A 16,803-nucleotide genomic window follows, 5' to 3' on the forward strand; every position below is an offset into this window, starting at 1 on the left:
TGCTGACATATTAAAGTCAGCAATATTAAAGTCAGCAGTACTTTCTTTGGCTTTGTGTATTTCACATTTTTCTGAATTTAAAAGAATATCAGCAGCTCAGCTCATTTCACAGTCAAATACCACATATCTGCTTAGAAATAGTTTGTGTTGAGACACATGCTAGTCAAAATTGTAGTCTGAGCTTTCCTGTTTCTTTCAGCTTTGCCAACAACAGATGTATTGGAAATTCCTTAAGGGAAAACAACCCTCCTGGAGCCCTGTGTTGTATGCATACCTTTGCACATGACAGAGTCTGAGCTTCCACTTTCTTCCTGTTTTACTTCATATTGCTCTCTTCAAAGCTATTTCATGGTAAAAACATCGAGAAAACCTTGTTATGGTATCAGTATATAACCAGGGAGATATTCTACCTAAAATTCTGCCTGCTTCCCAGTCAAATCTTCAGTCATTTCTTTGTTTTTCTTTCACTGACTTTTTTTTTTTTTTTAAATTAGGGAAAACATTAAAAAGGAAGAGTTTAGGAAATTCAGTTTGTGTTAGGACAGTTAAGTTAGAACACTTATTGTTCAGTAACTAGGAGTTACAGTTGCAACTGTAAGTTGTAACAGCTAAGATACACATCACTGATAAGGGCTTTGTATAGGCAAAACAATTCAATCCCCTATCCTTTACAGCTCCCAGGTCTGCTGACCACAGGGCAGCCTCCCAGTGCTGTGAAGGCCCATTCAGCTGCCTGCGGTGTTAAGGCTTGTTCTGCCAGCGGCATCCCATATGGGATCCATCATGAGAATGGGGAAGGGGAGGAACAGGGCTGGGGGTTACTTAGGCAACGGTCATGCCAGATCATAAATGGCAAACTGTTTTTGAGAAATGATTTGGCTTGAGATCTAGTGCTGAACAGAGATAACAGAATATCAATTTTTCTTAATAGAAAAAAAGGCAGTGACAAAAAAGTTGAAACAAATAGGAGCAATTTTACTGTAGTGTACATCCTCCCTCCCAGTTTTAGGAGTCCTATACCACATTTGTGATTTACAGCTGAAGCTTTCACAGCGAAGTGGGAGACATGAGCATCCATCAGTTCTAGTGAAAGTGCATCCAAGCTCCTGATAAGATTCTAAACAAACTTCACCCCACAACTCATAACTAAAATAGACGAAGGAGCAGCTTTAGTAAAAGTGTCATACCATGGATGACAAAGTAGGGAAAATATAAAGCAAGCGTCACGTTTCTCTGTAATGTCTGTGTGTAATACAAGACTCTGAGGAGGATGCACACAATGCCACCTGTTTACAAGGAAAACGTTACCAGGCTGGTGAAAGGCAGGTATGTTCACTGAATGACTCTGCTGTATCTCAGTTTGAAAAATGGAAATTGGTTGGTGTTGGCCAGGAACAAGTTGACAGTGATCTGTGAGCCTTGCAGGAGCTAGGGAAAGCTGGAAGTGAAAGGATCATTTTTTTTTATAGGAAATTGGGCATGGAAAGCAGGCACACACTATTGGGAAGGGGTACATACTTGGATCAATCCAGTATTTACTGTATTCAGCAAACAACTCTGGGAACAAAGAATAGGAGGCTTTAGATCTGCTGCTGCATTTTACAAGTCACCAGTCAGACCTAATTTCAGGGGTCACAGAAAAACAGGTATTTCCAGGCCTACAAGCTATTGGGTGGGACTTCTTTTTTGACCTCACGCTTGGCAGTGGTTTTGTAATGCACTTCTACATTTATGGTCTCAGGTCTGTCTGGATGGCAGCTCCTTCACCCAGCTCAGCATGCTGCTTCCTCACTATAACATGGTGCATCTGCCATGAGCTCCACATACTTTTCATTTTCTTATTCAGCTTAAACTCCCAGGCCTTATTTCCTTCTGGCCCTGGTGAATCACAGGGTGGACGACCATAATCTGGTTTGTCTTCTCTATCAGATGTCCTAGTGCCCTTTATTTACTTACTGGCAATTAAAGAGCACAAACCTCAATCTCACATGGCATTTGCTTGGAAAGGCAGTTTGCTCTTCACATAATTACAAAGAACAAGTGCTTTCTAAAGATAATTCAGCTTCAGAAAAGATTCTGAGATTCAGAAAAGATTTTCAGATACTGACAATTCCCATTCCACTTTACAACAAACCCATTTTTCTCAGTTTGCAATTATGAGATGTAAATATAAACTTAATTGCCTAACTGCAGAAGGCATGAGTTTCTGATTGTGTAATTCACAACAATTTACAAGCAAGAGCAAGCAGTCCAGACAGAACCATAGCATGGGGTCTCCAACATCTCAGAGCAGTTGCCTGATACTTTCTGAAGAAGAGAAGCAGATAGAACTGGCCAACAGAAGAGAGATCACGTCCATATGAGCAATCTACAGGATGCGGATGCCCACAGAAGTGCTCCTGGAGCCCAACCAGGCACGAAACTATCAGTGTAAGTGGGTTGGATGAACTTGCTTGCCTCTGTCCAAGCCAGCTCTAAGCTCTTGTGCAGCCATGCACTACCTTCCAGCTGGAAACCACAGACGGACAGCTGAGAGGTCAGGAGAAGCCTTCTGCAGTAACAAAGTGCTTCTCAGTGGTAGTACAGGTACACTGAACCCAACTTCTGCAGTGAATGCCTACACAGCAGCGCCAAAATCATTTTGGAATTTTTTTTGTTCTCCTTAGAATTTTCCAGGAGGAAATTCTAGTATTTATTCTGCAGCTTAGCTAAACTCATTCGCTCCCCATTTTTTTAAGAGATCATTTTTCTTTATAACAAAAACAGGTTTACTTCCTTTTCCATGAACTCAGTTTTCTATGACCAGCAACCTTCCAGAGCTCCCACCTTGCCCAAGAGTATGGGTATCTTGGCTTTGAATTGCATTTCCCAGCTCTTTTCATGTCATTTACTTTATACCAGGGTGATGGTCTCTCCAGATCCCTTTCATAGCAGGGCTTCTCTGAAGTGAAAGTCATTTTTTTTTTCCTTATGGCATATTCCTACTGATACCACTAGCCTTAACTAGCACAGCTAGTACAGAAATTGCCAGTTCTTAAAAAAATGGAGTAGAGAAAAAGACGTCGGATGATTGAATCCCAAGAAGGAGCGTTTTGGAAGTTCAAATCTCTGATTTGTAGTTGGGGTGTGTTCCTAATTTACGAAAGCCACTTCTTCATTCTAGAAATAACCTCTCCTTAAAACCCTAGCTCCTCAACAGAACATTGACCGCTGACTTTATGCTGACAATAATAGCAGCCTTCCTAAAATTGTAGTTTTTGTTACTGATGATGTCAAAATTAAAATTAAAACCTAATCCTGCAATAGGGAATAGTTTTACACATTTTTAAACCGTTTTATACTATGTTGGGGGAAGGATTTTAAGAAAATTACTCATTAAAACATCAGATTAAGATGCTATAGTAATTTAGGTTCATAATGAACCAGCTTCAGATGATTAAGAATCAAGGATTAGCTACTTCCCTCCAATGGAATAAGCAGAAAAACGGGCACTTCTGGAGAGCACCCTATGATATGCAGGGAACATTTGCACAGGGGAGAAACATTTTACTTTCTGTTCACTAGAGAAAGGCAAAACAACCAGCTTAGGCCAAGTACCCAAGTTAATGTTAGGGGAGCTGAATCCTGCCCTGGTTCTGTGGCATTTTTTAAAATAATAATTTCTACTGAAATTATCAGTGGAAGTGTCAGTCCTAAACTGGGATAAAAGGCAAAGGACTGAAGACAGCTACCTTTGACATGGTGTAAAATGAAGCTTGTGGCTATCAGCAGCACACTTACATTCATGTAAATAAAAAGAAACCACTTAATCATGTTCTTGTATACATATATATATAAAAACATGATCTATGAGACAGAGCCAATGCACAAAATTCGAACTCTTAGCAAAAGCTTTGTTTTTTGCTGTGCTACAGTTTTTTCAGCACTGCAGAGGAATATGGCTTCTATTACAAATCAAACATGTTTTGAAGGGCAGTGCTTTGCTCCAGATTGTTTACAGTAATGCTGTAGATATTCTACCTGTGCTCCTCATCTATCTCCCATGTCTTTTCAGATTGAGAAGCGAGTGATGTACAAAAGCCATGTGAAGGTAGTGTGAAGGTGCTGACCTGCCCCAGCACCCAGCCCAGGGACAAGAGGGGTGGGAGCTGCGTTCCTGCTGTGATGTGCTGCTGGGCAGCATGAGTCCCCGCGCCGGCCCCACAAAGGCATTCCTGCTGCTCTGCCAGCCAGCTGTGGGCACAGGGCCCAGGCTGTGATTTGTGGCAAGGAGATTTTGCTTTGACAGCCCAATGTCACTTTATTTTTACATAATCAGCCCTTTTTGTTATAATCTGCTGGCTTTGAATAACAGCAGTGAAAAACATTTCCAAGTGGAAGTGGCACCGTGGGTAAGGACCAAGACAGAATACATTCAAAGAAACCAAATATTTCTTGTTTCTTGTAATCACCTGCAATCAAGTGTTGCAAGTGTTTGCTGATAGCTTCCTCTGCAGGCAGGATGGAGTGACAAGAGCATGGGGAGAGGGGTTCTGTTGTGTTTTAAACAAGCCTCTGGTTATGCCCTTCAAAGACAGATCTGCCGACAGCAGAAAGTGAGATGAATATCCACAGCCTGAAGGGCTGGAGAGGAATTCACACAGTCCTATACCAGGCTTTGTTCAGTGAAACTCTCCATCTGACTGAGCAGCACAAGCAGGAGAGATCTCAGAGCTGGGAAAACAACCAAGCTGCTCCCCATAAGCCACTGGCAAGATTTTTACGTGAAGCCTTATAGAGAGCTACAAGCAGCACTATTTTTTTTGCCAAAATCAAAAGTTAAGATGTTTGCAAGCAACTCAAAGTAAACCCAGGCATTTAGACTCATTCCTGAAACCCGCCTGGTGGCTGATCCCACAGCATGTCCCTAACCACACTCACTGCATAGCTCTGCCTCATGCACACCTGGAGACTGCCATGAATACAGCGGCATCACTGCCATGATACTGCTAATGGCACCACCTCCACAAAAGGGACAGTAATTAGCAAAGAAATGGCTATTGGTGCAGCTGGAAAGTAGACAAGCACTCTTCTGGATTTCAGTTCATTGCCTCGTTGTTGTCAAACCAGTGCCTGATGTTCCCAGACCCCACTCCATGGCTGTTCCTTTCTTTCTTTCTTTTTCTCTTTCTCATTTTCGCAGGGACTATGGCTTATTCTGATTCACTTTATTTCTTTCTTCTGAAGTGGCCATAAGGCAGCCTCCCTGTTGCCAGGGACATGGTATATGCATGTGACATCCTGCCACTGGAAACAATCAGGAGAACCGCATTCATGCCCGGTGTAATGGTGCTGCAGTCGGCAGCGCCAGGCTGGGAGCAGGACTCACAAGCTGTGCAATTGTAGAAGGGCTTCTCATTAAAGGAAGTGTTCTTGGAAGTAGCATTCAAGGGGAAAGGTACAGTTTTTGCTTGTAAAATGATTGCTTACAAAGATTTCATGTCCAAACTCAAGTCAGAGAATAGAGCAGCACTGGCAAACATATCAGATCAACAAGAAATTAGTAGGCAATTGCAGCATGGGAAATATCAGACTTTTTTTTTCCCTAACCATAAAGAGACTGTTAGGAGATTAAGAACCTCCAGTTCTCAAAGATATATATAGCTCTTTTACTAGAATTTAATTAATGAGGAATAATATTTTGGGAACTAGAGAAAACACCCCTGTAGGATATGGAGCGTGAGGGATAGATGGAAAGTTGCCTGTGTAAACAGCTCAGCAACTCTGGGGTAAATTATAGGAGCATTTGCATGCTTTATTGCCCATCTGTGTAGAACACAGCATGCAGCCGCACACAAGAGTGATGTGCAAGGCAGGCCTGGGGACTGTGTTACTTTGATCCAGAACAACAGAAGATCTGTCCCATTGCAGCCGTGTTTTACCCAAGCAAGGTTAAATAACTTTAAATAATCAAATAGATAGAGGAGGGAGTCTCACTGAAGGTACTAAAGGGAAACTCAAGGTATGGTATCTGCATGCGTATTTCTGGGCTTGGAGTTTATTTAGCTCAGCATGTGGAATGTAACTTCTCCACCAGAAGTTATTTTGGCAGTTTCTAGATCTCAGGAATTCAGGAATGCTGAGAGAGCAGGTCCAGCGTGCTCCAGTTTCATGGCCCAATCTGGTCTACACACATGGGTATGAAGTTGAAGGACTTCATGTAAAGTACTGCCAGGATCCCTATGTTCCTCAGCTTTGCCGTGCTCATGATCTGCAAAAATCAACAACAGCTTCCCCAAAGAGCACAAATAATTAAATTAGGCTTAATTAATTAGTGTCAGTAAAGCAGATGTAGCAATTATGGTGGAAGTAAATAAACATACATATTGTAAATTATTATTTTCTCTGCAAAATTTTTTTCTGAAATTTCTATGGCCATTTCCAATGTTGCTGTTGGGAATGTCACTGGGAAACACTCAGGAATAAACTGCAAATCGTCAGGGAATTAATGAATTTTAATAAGTTTACATTGCAGCAAAGCAAACAGGAAGCAGAAATTGTTGTTAACCTCTTGTGGAATTGATTGTGAAATGCACCCCCAATACTTTACATCCACATCATGCCACATCACATGTCACAAATAAGTTTGTGAGGTTTATTTGAAATGTTTCACACCTTACATCACCACTGAGGATTTTGTATCACTTACGAAGGCCATTCTTCTACATACTAGAGGAGAGGAGATTAAGGAGGCTATGCCAGTCTGAGCTGTTTCATATGAAGATAGTAATTAGTCATATATTTTAGTCTGTGTATTTGCAGGAAGTACAGAAAAATGGGAAAACAGTGAAGGAACGAAAGAATAAAAACTAGTAATTGTAAAGTTATTTATTGTAAGTGTCTATGCAGTGCATGTTCTGCAAAGGCTAAATGTGAGTGTGTGTGGGAACTGGGGTCCAAAGAACAACAGCCATCCCACAAACATTTCAACAGATGTTGCTGATCACACACAAGCTTAAGTTTAAGCAGGTACTGTATAGTGAATATAGGAAAATTCCTTGGCGTTCCCAGCCTAGCCCATACTTGAACAGCTCTTCCAAGAAAAAAATATTTACTCAAGTTTGTCAGACAGTAAAACAATGACCTATTACCTGGCTTAGACCCTTTCCTAAACTTCAATCACTTTTTTCAGATAATTTCCAAAATATCTTTATTCTCTTCTGGCAGTCAATACATGAAAAGCTCAGAGCAAGTTGGCCAAAATTTGGCCACACAGGGAATACCAAAATGAGAACCAGTGGGGTGATATGGCTGCAGTCCCTACTACTGGATCCACAGTCAGCTGAACCACTTCCATCCTCCTGTCCTGTATGTGCAGTGTAATTGGCCTGGTTGCTCCAAGAAAAGGCCGCAGCACCAATATACAGCACTGCATAAATGTGTTTATAGCTTGGCAGGAGCATGTTTATGCTCACTTTTTTCCAACGTAAATTTCAGATAAGCCATTTGCTCAAATGAGTCTATTAACTTTAAAGTGCCTAAGGCTAAAACTGTATTACAGGAGACAAGCTTTGGGGGATGCAGCCCAAAACAGCTGGGAAGGGCTTCTGGAGTCCTCTGTCACTGATTGATTTTTGAGTATCACTGGTGGGAAAGTAATTAAATAAGTAAAAGCAAGCAGCATACCCTGGTCTGACTGAGCTGCTTGTTACCTTGGCTTGCACAGACCCACCTGATTTCTTGGGCTTGTTAGAACAGCTCTTGGTTTCAGCCAATATGAAACCAGAATACAACCCATTCCTTCCTTTTCTAGTAACTTTGAATAGTCACATTTCTCCAAGTCTCTGCTGCAGTACAAGGGGATCAGCAGCCCTGCAAGCTGCTGGGGGGGGGCTGTGTCTCTGCACGGCACTGGTACTTTTATGCCTACAGCAATTCTCAGCCCAGCAGGGATAGTTAATCAAGCAGAAAGTTTTAGCAGACCCCTAAGTGCAGCCCATAATTACCTATACCTGTTTCAGATGAGATCCCTCCAGCTAAGGAATAATACAGTGTTCTAGTTGCAAATAAAAGTTTGACCTTATCTGGAGTAAAAAAGGAACACCTTCATACCCAATGAAAGAAAGAAAATGATTTGAAAAGAACAGAATTAAATTAATGTAAATAAAATTTTGGATGAGCGCTGGAAGTAAAATAGTGTCTTAGCAATATCTACTAAACTGTGGCACAACCTCCTAAGAAAAGTGAGTGATGGAGTCCCAGGGTCTGAGGAATCACAGTCGCTTCAGGCAAAGCTTCAGGAAAGACATGCCTGGGGAAGAGCCTGGGCTGGCTGTAGAAGTGCACGGAAAGGACATGGCCACGAGTTTTTGCACAGACACTTGCAATGATGCAAGTATACTGTACGTGGAAATGTACATGGAACATATAGCTGTCCTGTATTAAAAGCTGTGCATATTTCCATTTAAACTAATGGGAATTTTACAGCTTAAAATAACATTAAGCTATCAGGGGACACCAGAGAATCTGGCTAATATTTTTCTGTCTTATCCCCAGAAAATAATCCCTTAATAATTCTTCAGACTTACAAGGACATGATTTTGACATTTCTGCAAGTTAGAACATGATTATTACTAGACATCTCTTCTTTGAAATCTTGCTCTAAAAAAAAAAAAAAAAAAGCAGTCTCCTCTTGTTTTACCATTATTTCTAACATCTAGCTCTAATAGGTACAGACAGGAAATGAGACACAAAAGCAAAACATTTATCACTTTTTTTTCTGGAGGAAAAGAAAAATACATGGACTTGCTGTGACATACAAACTAGATGCATTTCTGGGCTTTATTTTGAATTTTTCCCAGCAAGTGTATTCATAGTTTCTGGTGGGTAATGAGGAAGTGTCTCCTGATCTGTAGCTGTCTAGGGAATCCCTTTTCCAGCGGAGATTTTGAGCACAATATTGTCACAAGTTATAGGCTGATCTGGGAAAGCATGGCAGCTCTGTGAATTGGGAACTGCTCCTTCTCCTGCCATCCATTACCAGGCAATGCCTGCCCACTGCTTTTTGCGCCAGAGTGCTGTTTGTGTGATGACTGAAAGAAAAACGTCTCTATGCCAAGGTCAGGATGTGATGCCCCATTCCCTATGGAGCCTGACTCATGTTGCCTTCTGACAGCCATCTGAAAAAGCTGAAGACATTACGAAAGGATACAGTTTTTAATTAAAAATTATAATGGTCCCTTGTCACATTGCGATATGAATTGGACTTGCAAACTTTAGCAGATCACCTAACTTTGGGAAACAGTATTTTCACTGCAATATTCCTCGAACCATAGAAAATACTGTATTGTATAGATTAAAGGATTGTGATGAGTGAAAATTCACTGAACCTGTTTCATATGACATTCAGACACTCAACTCCAGGTACAGCGAGGAGCTGTGGACAGCTGAGGGCTGTGTCCTGGTGGAGTGAGTCCTGGAACAAGCACAGTGCCATCTTCCCTGGAGAGCTTCTTCCCGGGCTTGGGGAGAACATCTGTTGTAGGTAGCAGGATTGCTTCACAGATACCCATACAAACGTCCATTTCTCTTTTAACACAGGATATAGACGCCCCTGTATTTTGTCCAGCCACTCTGATCATAGCGCTCACAGTCAACTGGCTGTTCCTTCGAGGCATCAGCCATTAGGCCATGCTGACAGACTCATTTCACAATTTGCATCTGACCACCACACTCCAGATATCCTGAAGGACTCAAAAAGAGACATAGAGTAAGAAACAGCCACGGCTACTGACCTTCCTCTACCGTTCATGTTGGCTTTTCCATTCACTGTAAATGTTTGCTTTCACCATGCTGGCCCTCTTTGCATGGTAAACCTCTTCCAGTATTTCCCAGCGTTTCAGAGTACACATTTGAAAGGCTTAGGTTGCTGCACAAGTTGGGAGACAAAGATCTCACAAGAGCTCTGTAGCCAGCTGGGGGATCAGAGGGAAACTACTCTCTTGGTCCTGCATCCTTTTATAGTTGTGAAGCTAATAGCTGAGATTTGTTGGTTATGTTTAAAAGAGCTTTGGAATCAAAGCGGAACTTCCTTTCATGTTTGTTTGTTTGAAGATCAGAAATCTTGAGAGCAAGATGAGATTTCTTTCAGTTTCAAAAAAAAACCAAACCCAACAAAAAGTCAATTGGTGAAAAATTTTAACACATTACCTCTTACTCCAAAGAAACGGAAGAAATGCATGAGCTTTATTAACTAGAAAGGAGAGGCAGATCATGGAGATATGGCAGCCTTGAGTAATCAAAAGAAAAATCTGTCTTGCTCAGCTGAATTGCCTTATGAAACACAAAAGCCAAAATGCTGTGATCTTCATGAAGTTTGGGCCTCCTGATAACACATGGATATTCCTTGTATTCCTTCATTTGCAGAGAATTGAGGCAACGCTGCAGCAAAACATGTAATCAAGCTATAGGAAATCCCTGCTATGCAAATTGTGTTCAGCAGATACCTGGTCCAACAAAACTATACAAATCTTTCCTGGACACAATGTGAATAGTTGTGATGGAAGCTAAACCTTTCATTTGCTCTTTATATTTTCTGCCTTTAGTTTTGTTTTCCTCTCTTTTGTTCCTTTGCAACTGTCAAGGAAGCATCTGTGAGTTTTATTAAACAAATGTTACACATTAAAAAACCACCGCTATCTGCCAGAAAGGAAAATGGCATCTTATTTGAAAACAATATGTAATTGTTATTGCTGCCTGTTGCAAGTTACGCCCTTGAAAAATGATGAGGACTTATTTAGTAGCAACTGATGCTGAGGAAAAGCACTGTAACTAAAGCATAAAATTAACTGTTGCATTATCTTTGGGAAATAGAATACCTAGTTTCAAACAACATAATACGAACTCTCAGTATATTTTCTCTTGGAAGTGTTTACAGTCACTTCAAAGAGCAAGAATAAGAAAAGTTTTCCACGACCCTTTTGTCTGGACATCTCAGTGTTGCAGACAGTGAGTGTTCACCATTGCCAAATGCACTGAGGTTCTAGAGCACAGCTGTGTGATAGACAGGGCAAACTTCCTAGCCATCACTCATATTTCATTTCACACACAGCCCTTGGGACAGTGATGGGGACTCAAGTCTTGATTTGCTGTTGCCTCTATCAGGACTAACTGATTTTATTAGCAGGCCTCGTGTAAATATTACAACACCATCCTGGAGTACGCCTACAGGTGCAACACTAACATATCATGCCTATAAGCACAATTCTTACTTTAAGTTGGTACCCTCAACATGTATATTGCTGATATATAGCAATTTCTGTTTTTTATTGTTCTTTTTTGTTTCCATCTGAATGTACTTTTGTTTTCCTCTTTATTTTACTTCTCTCTTGTTTTGTTGTTGATTTACTTCGTTTTTTACCCTATATATAATTCAGATTAGTACTGGCAGATTGTCGCAAAGCAAATCAGGAGACAAAAAAGCATCAACAAGAGCAGAAACCACTTGCAAACCTGGCTTAACATTCTGCACACAGTCAAAGCCCCTCTCAGTAGGACTTTAGCCACTTTAGTTCATGGTTACCTGCTGTTTGTTCAACAAATATTTCATGCTGTGGGATCTAATTTTCCCCTCCCACTTTAGGGAAAACATATAAAAATATTTGTATGATAAATTATGGAATCATTTTATAAAAACTGGATAATATAGTACATTAAGAATTGTGGGGACTAGTGTAAAGCTTTCATCCATGCTACTCATTCAAGTGGGTTAGGACCATGATTCAGAAGAGGTGAAAGCCCTGATCCCAGCAGAAGTTAGTCTTTAATTACAAAAGCAGCAACATAGCCAGTATTCACAGGATAACAGAACTCTGAAACAAGCTGTAAGAGTTTTATCCATACTTCTGCACCTCATACTTACCATCCTATTACTATAAGTATCCTTTTAAAAAAGCCTAGTGAACTTTCTCATATTTTTTTAAGTTACAATTTAATTTGTAATTTTAACTTCTTTAAATTCTAATTTATTATTTTTTAAGCAAATCTGACCTTGGTATGATGTAATTTTTGTCAAGAGCTGATCAAATCTTTGGAATTCCAAAATGCAGTTAAGTAAAATGCTCCCATTTCCTTCTTCCCTACAGCTCTAACAAACTGATTCCCATGGTGATCATGTTTCATTATTTGCCTTGTGATAGAATCAAATCACTTCTTTCTTAGGGCAAAAACTGTCAAATGAAGCCCAAAAAACCTCTGCTTGCAAAACACAGGAACAGTGTTCTGCAAGCTGAAGTCTCACAGAAATCTTCTCTCAGGGAAGGCACCTGGCATGTTCCAGGCAGAATTGGGGTGCATCACTTGAGCAGTAGAAAATCACCTTTACTTTTAATATTGCAGCCTTGAAGCAGAGGAATCTCTTTGGTATTGGACTTCAAGGCTATACCGCAGAGGCTGGAGTGTGCTACTCATTGAGACTTCAATACTACACTATTTGGTCAAGCCAAATTTCAAGAGCCTGAAAACCAAGATCCTAGGCTTTCCTTGGCAAGAAAAGAAGCTAATGCGTCCACCATGTATAAAAATTGGCTGTGAAGAATTTACCAGTGTCCTCCCACTGGGGAGAAATTTCAATATTTGCAGTACAGCAGTTGATGTCATCACACCATTCAGAAGGTAACTGAAACTGGTGCAGAGCTTTTCCTTATTAAGACTGATCTACCATTACTAGAGCATAAAGATGGCTGAAACCTGTGGCCGAAGGATTCCCACTCGTTTGCAGCCAGGGATGTAGACCCCTTCCTGGGCACCCAGCGTGCCACATCTCACAGGCTGCCTATGTGTATGCAGGCAGCAGAGCAATCACTGGGAAAAGCTCTGTTTCCCACCTTCTCCAAGAAATTGGTTAAACAGGGATTTTATCCCCAGTGCGCAAAGTACTTTGCAGAAGTCCAATAAAGGCACCTCATCACCTCTGCCATAACACCTCATAGTCCCTCGTTAGTTCTTCCTTTTTTATGGTCTTGCAGGTAAAAAGGCTCACCCTGTTTAAATACCCCTAAGGTTACCAGCAAGGAAATATCAAAGTGTACAAGAAAACACTCAAATACTAAAACAGATGCATGGGTTCATCTTGGGGATAAGCGAGCTACGATACAGGGCTCAACTCTGCTCCAGCTTCACTTAATGGCAAGGCAAAGCGGTCTCAGCTCAGCAGCAGATTTCTGAGTTCATGCCAGGCTCTAGGAGAGTAGCGCTTGTCCAAGGATTATCATCAGGCCCCTCACCATCACATTCTCACTTGCTCCAGGTGGGCTAGGTCTCATCGGCAATTCCCTGGACTTCAATTTGGAAGAAACATTTTCATGTTTGACCTTGTATCTCCAATGTAATGTGTCCGCCTACCTCACCCACACTCTTTATATCGACTCTGTTTCCTTTTATTTGAATCACATACGATGTAAGCTGTAGTAGCTATGCCTTTTTTTTTTTTTAACCTTGTTTTTGACTTACAGCATTATCAAGCAGTCCCCAGTTCTTTTTTTTTTTTTCTGCATTCACTTCACTGCTTTTATGAAACTGTCTCAGTAAATACGGGTGACTGATAAGGGCTGAACTTTCTTTCACCCTCAGCTCCTCCAATCTGAATTCTTAAAATCCCCCTGGGCAGGACAAATACAGAAGGCATTACTGACAATTTTCAAATCATTCACAGATTTTCCATGTGTAAAAACTGAGAAAGCCAGAATTTTATCTGAACCTGATCCAACTGCTCTGAAAACTTCTGAAGGCTTCGTGTATGCAGAGACTTCTTACCCTTCCTGTGAAGGAGGGGACAGCTCTGGGTAGTGGCCATAGCACTGCTCACAAGAACCTAACATGCTCTCCCTATCCACTGGCTGTCGACGGTTTACGGGCGTTAGGCCCGATTCCGTGACAAAGGGGACGGGGGACCCAAGGGCCCACGTCCCGGGAAAAGGGGAAAAGGAAAAAGGGTAGGGAGATGGCCCTGAGAGCAAAGAACAGCGGCAACAATCTGAGGAGAAACAAACTAATTTACTAAATAAAATATCGGAATGCAAAACAACACACTATAATACAATATAATTACAATTTAAGCTGATAAATCCAACACAGAGAGAGAGAATGTCCCAAAGTCAAGGTAGGCCTTACTCTACTACCGACGATAAGACGGCTGGAGAGCGAGGTGCTGCCAAGACGAGAGACGGCGGAAAAAGGGACGAGGTCTCGTGATCTGCAAGTTTTTATACTGCGAGCTTCTATCTTTTCCCTCCGGCTGGAAAATGGTAACAAAGGAGCAAAGTGCCGTGGGGACTGTAGTAGTCCTTCTCTTCTGAGAACTAGGTATGTCCACTACATGATGTTATGATGTGGAATACCAATAACCGAAAATCACAAAACCATGACAACTGGCATAAGACATCCCAGGGTTAAATAATTTATATTCAATTACTATGTGTCTACTCATAATAATAGATGCAATGTGTGGCTACAAATAGATGGCTTGTGGTGCCCAGCTGAAGCAGTGGGTGTCCCTCAATATCTTATTTTGAAAACTTCTACATTTCTAATGAGTCATTAAATATTTGATGACCTGATTTTGGGAATAGAGTCCTCAGGGTCAAGTAAGGAAAAAAAAAAAAGTATGACAAACAAAGACACCAGACAAAAAGCACCTGGATAGTGAGTTCCTGAGGAGGGCATTAGAAGTGACAGACATTCAAGTCTGAAAGACAGTGTCTGAGAAAGGCAGCGAAGTGCCAGGAGTAAAGAGCCGCTTTGACTAGAAAAGACCCAGCAGGTTTTGGGTCTGCAGTGGTTTGTGATTATTTCCATCACATCTGAGTAAAAATAAAAAGAAGGCAAGTTATTCAGTGTAAGCATGTTAAATAACTGGCATTTTTCCTGAAAACTTGTAAAATGAGTTGTAGCTCCACACATGTTGGCTGGGTTACAGTATCCTGTAAAATTAGACATCTCTAATGGGAGTGTTGACAAGCTCCTCACTGTAGCAACAAAGTAGTACCCACTCAGAGAATGAAGCAAAGCTCCTGGGAAGTAATTAAAGAACATTTTGGTCAGCTTGTGATGCAAATATGATTTTTTCAGGTTATGCAGAAATAAAGTGGAAACCCACAGAATATCAGCAAGAAGGACTAAAGTAACAAGGCTGACTGATGTTTGTCCAAATGGGCCTGAAAAGAAAAGACGGGAGGAGATACGAGGATTTCAGAGAAATGGTTCAGGAAACATCTCTCTCTCCTCTTTGTTTTCAATTTTTGTATTTTTACAATCTGCTGATGGAGACAAAACTAACCCACCTTTTCATTAACCTTAACTCCTTCTCCTTAATCTAGAAAAAACACACTAATTATTACTTTGGATTCACATTTTTCTGGTGCAGAACCTTGTTAAAGAACAGCATTTGCATATTGAAATGTGCTATTTTTGCCAGTCTTCAGTTACATTCTGTCAAGCCAAGCTTTTTTACAATATTTTTAATGATGTTACACATAGTTCATTATATAGATCATCTCCAGTTCCAATTACTGTGAATTAAATTTAAGCAATTTCAGAGAAATCAGCAGAAACTGTCTAGTTTTCAACTAGTTTATCCAGAGCAAGAACATTGTTTATATGTAATCTAGCTCCCCAAATTCCCTAATGACTAGGAAATTTAGAAAAGCATTCTCTCCAGCGAAACAAAATGCATCCTATTTTCTGCTCAAAATTAAGACTTGAAAAATCAGGAGGCATACAGGGAGGAGGAGCCAAGTCATGTAGTCTCTTCTTTGTCCTTGAAGGGCTTCAGTCACTCCCTTCCCAAGTATTACTCGTACAGACATAGTTCACTAAAGCAGAGTTTGGAGAATTTCTGAAGGAAATATATCAAAACAGTTAACCTCTACGTTGTTATGGGTTCATCAAACTCAAAGGTAGAAGGCTGAAAAATTAAAAGGTGTAAAGTAGATACAGCCACAAAGTGTGAAGTAAGTGAAGTCATTTTAAATCACTTCTATCACTTTTTGCATGTACTAATGTTTAAAACAGGACTGGTTAACGACAGCGTTGATTAACAACACAGCATATTTTCTAATGTACCCTAGAATCGCTAATTAGTTCTTAACCAACTTGATTGGTGTATTCAGTGTTTACATAAACTCTGCTGGTAAATGGGGAAATCACATAGTCCAAATGTTGGCTGCATGAATATTCTTGCAATAGCTTCTGTTTCCAGTTGCTTGATTGAGTGAGATTTCTATTTCATGAACTACTGTGAGAGAAAATCATGTGATAAAGGTGTAACCCAGCAATGTGTCAGTAAACAGCCCCTCCTCTGACCATCAGCACTTAAAGAAGCAGGCATCTGAATGAAATCAGGCTCCCGGGGAGTCTGTGGCACCAGACATACCAGAAAGAGAGGCATGAAACCTTGTTATATGCCATGACCAAGAAAAAGGAATTTTTTTTTTTACCTAGGCAGGGCTCGTGGTTAGTATTCTGCTCTTAGCCTATTGAAGCCCCAGTGTGCTCTTGTTTATGATCTGGTTCTTGTTACATACATGCAACTAACTGCTCAAGTTTGTGGTCACCTCTGGTACAAAATGGAGGTGAGATGACATACTAGAGATTAGAGCTCTGTTTTCAAAATGGAAAAAACAAAACAAACAAAGTGAAATATCAGAACTAATATACATATATATTTATATAACTATGGAATTAATATCTATATCAATACATACCCATAATTAATTTTCTTTGAGAAAAACCTTAAATGATAAATTCCTTATGTGATAGGATAGGGTT

At 40.6% G+C, this 16,803-nt stretch overlaps 2 long non-coding RNA genes across 2 annotated transcripts in view; one reads left to right on the plus strand and one right to left on the minus strand.

Annotated features, from left to right (window-relative positions):
* LOC110398056 overlaps positions 1-12,947 on the plus strand; it is a 66,886-nt gene extending 53,939 nt beyond the window's left edge. Inside the window, exon 8 of the long non-coding RNA XR_002438164.1 lies at positions 12,376-12,947. This is a non-coding gene — a long non-coding RNA (uncharacterized LOC110398056). The remainder of the gene's footprint in view (positions 1-12,375) is intronic.
* LOC110398059 overlaps positions 1-16,803 on the minus strand; it is a 134,005-nt gene that overhangs the window by 26,115 nt on the left and 91,087 nt on the right. The window lies entirely within an intron of this gene.

Source organism: Numida meleagris, chromosome 4, assembly GCF_002078875.1.
Source record: "Numida meleagris isolate 19003 breed g44 Domestic line chromosome 4, NumMel1.0, whole genome shotgun sequence".
NCBI classification, from domain to species: domain Eukaryota; kingdom Metazoa; phylum Chordata; class Aves; order Galliformes; family Numididae; genus Numida; species Numida meleagris.